General features: G+C 40.9%; 1 non-coding gene across 1 annotated transcript; it reads left to right on the forward strand.

Moving 5' to 3' along the window:
* Window positions 1–2,762: 2,762 nt before the first annotated feature.
* TRNAY-GUA lies at window positions 2,763–2,834 on the forward strand. The gene has a single exon. It is a non-coding gene; the product is annotated as a tRNA-Tyr (tRNA).
* Window positions 2,835–3,097: the final 263 nt, after the last annotated feature.

The raw sequence follows: 3,097 nt of genomic DNA on the forward strand, positions 1-3,097 counted from the left end.
AGATTCATGGGGTCGTAAAGAGTTGGACACGACTGAGTGACTGAACTGAACTGAACTAACAACTGTTGAATGAATTGGCTTATGTCAGTTCTCAGTAGACAGCTTGAAATATTCCCTGTCAAAAGTAAGTGACAAGAACCTGAGGTCTTTGATGTTTAAGTGATTTGTTCAAGAAACACACAACTTGTTATGGCAGAGCTGAGGCCAAACCACAGGATCTTGTAGCCTAGAACTGTACAAACACACATCTTTATTTTTCCAAGGACATTCAAGTTTTTCTAATAATGGTCTATGTGGTGATCTTGAAGGCTAGATAAAGTTTTCATTGCTTAAAAGTTGTGTCGGGAAAGTTCAAGGTTGGCATATGACAACCTGAGTCATTTGGAGGCTTTATTCGTGTTTAGTTTTATTTTCAAGTCTACTAATCTTCATAATCTCAATTTAGTGATCTAATTTGAATGACATTAAACTAGAACAGGTTAAAGTTATATAATTATGTTTGACTTCAATTATAGTTACTAATCAATCTAGATTGCTACCAATCGGTTACACTACATATATGAACTTACAGATTCACATGTTACTTTACTGTACATTTTTGGAGGCCTAAAATATTCATTTTCTATAGAGTGTGTGCATCATGCTCAGTTGCCTCAGATGCATCCAACTCTTTGCGACCCTACGGACCGTAGCCTGCCAGGCTCCTCTGTCTGTGGGATTCTCCAGGCAAGAATACTGGAGTGGGTAGCCATGCCCTCCTCCTATGTAGCACAAGTGCTATGCTGCGCTGTGCTTAGTCGCTTAGTCGTGTCTGACTCTTTGCTGCCCCATAGACTGTAGGCCACCAGGCTCCTTTGTCCATGGGGATTCTTCAGACAAGAATACTGGAGTGGGTTGCCATGCCCTCCTCCAGGGGGTCTTCCCCACCCAGGAATCCAACCCAGGTCTCCTGCACTGCAGGCGGATTCTTTACCGTCTGAGGTATAGGGACGCCCCATGTAGTGTATACATACTAATCATTTCGCAGCTGGATCCTTACATGAGATTTTTTTTTTTCAAACTGGCTTCTGTCATTAAATGGCTGACTTTGGGTGAGTCACTTAATCTCTCAGGAAGTCCTCATAGGAGAATTAAGGTAGAAAATGTCTAAGAACAAGTCTCACTTCCAAACTGCCCTTCACCGTTCACAGTTTAGATACCCCTCGGCATTCATATTTACTTTCAAAGGGTATTCTAGACTCCTGTCTTCTTTCTAACTTGGATCAGGCAGTTTGGAAGGAAACCTGAAAATCCCCTTCACCATTTCCCTTGCACCTAGAACCAGCCCTCTGAGGCTCTAAACTCTTCAAAGTCAAAGAGACATCTTAAAAAGAAAACCCTCCTTTCTCATCTAGCCTCTAAATTCCCTTCTACCCTATTCATGTCTAAAGTTCTACACTCTTCAGTTTTTCTGAGACTGTAATCGTTCCTTCTTCTAGACAAAATACTTTTCACTCTAAATGCTTTCTCTACTTCTAAGAAAGGAAGCAAGTGTCAGCTAGCATCTCTGTCCCAAAGTGTAGGTTTGTCCAAACTCCAATCAATTTAAAATATTTTGTGTAAGCAAAGTCAGTTTCACTCTTTTACCTCTGTCCCATTTAATTAAATTTCTTTTCTTTTGTCTCATCAAAAAATAATCACCAATCACTATACAAATTTGGAAATTATGGGAAACTGTAAGGAAGCAGATTTTTTTAAAAAAAAAAGAAGAAACAGTGATAAACAAACTACCCCAAGGCAGCCACTGACCACAGTTGGGCAGTTTCCTCTTGGACTCGTTTGAATCTCTGTAGTGACTTTTCACTTTTTCCTCCCACTCATCCTTCCTGTATACCTTCAGGGTCTGAGAACTCTCAATCTGCCCAAACAACCAGACTGAAGGATGAAAACTTTTAGAACTTGAAAAGGAAATTAAGTTCTAGAATAGGAAAAGCAATTTCCTCTTTTTCAGACCATGTTTTCTCCTCAACTTAGAAAAAAAAAAATTATGACGGCTTCCCTCGAGGTCTAGTGTTTAAGAATCCACCTGCCAATACAGGGGACACAAGTTTGAACTCTGTTCTGGAAAGATCCCCACATGCCACGAAGCAACTAGGCCTCTTTGCTTCAGCTACTGAGCCTGCGTGGTGTAGCCTTGAGCTACAACTCCTGAAGCCCACGGACCTAGAGCCTGTGCTCTGCAAGAGAAGCCACTGCAATAAGCCCGTGAGCAGCAAAGAGTAGCCCCCCCGTAACCACAGCTAGAGAAAGCCCACATGCAGAAACGGAGGCCTGGCACAGACAAAAATAAATGAATAAATCTTTCTAAAATATTATGAACATTTTCAAACACATGAAAAAGTTGAAAGAGTAATGAAATGAAAACCTGAATGCCTACTACCTAGACTGAATAATCGTTAACATCCTAAAATTTTGCTTTATTTCCATCAATCATCTATATATACATTTTTTCTTTTGAACCATTTGAAAGCAGACATCGAGGCACTTTACCCCCAAAGACTTCAGCATGCATCTCCTCTGAAGAAGACATTCTCCTAGATAACTGCATATCATTACTTAAACTAGTAACAGTAATTTCACACCACCATTTAGTATCCAATCTATATTGAGATGTTTCTAGTTGTCCCAAGAATACACTTTGTGTTGCTTTTTTCTTTTGAACAAGGATTCAATCAAAGAATTACAGGTGGCAGTTAACTGTCTCTTTAGTCTCTTTATGGGCTTCCCTGGTGGCTCAGACGGTAAAGTGTCTGCCTGTAATGCAGGAGACCCAGGTTCGATCCCTGGGTTGGGAAGATCCCCTGGAGAAGGAAGTGGCAACCCACTCCAGTATTCTTGCTTGGAGAATTCCATGGATTGAGGAGCCTGGTAAGCTACAGTCCATGGGGTCGCAAAGAGTTGGACACAACTGAGCAATTTCGCTTTGCTTCACTTAGTCTCTTTTAGTTTAGAGCAGTCCCTTTTCCTTTTTCTTTTAAAATGAGCTTTACCTTTTGAAGTCAAACCCTATTTTAAGACCATCCTTTGAATTCATTCCCTGCCGGGGACCAGCCCCGGC

The sequence above is a fragment of the Bison bison genome, unplaced genomic scaffold (genome assembly GCF_000754665.1).
Source record: "Bison bison bison isolate TAMUID 2011002044 unplaced genomic scaffold, Bison_UMD1.0 scf7180017864252, whole genome shotgun sequence".
NCBI lineage: Eukaryota > Metazoa > Chordata > Mammalia > Artiodactyla > Bovidae > Bison > Bison bison.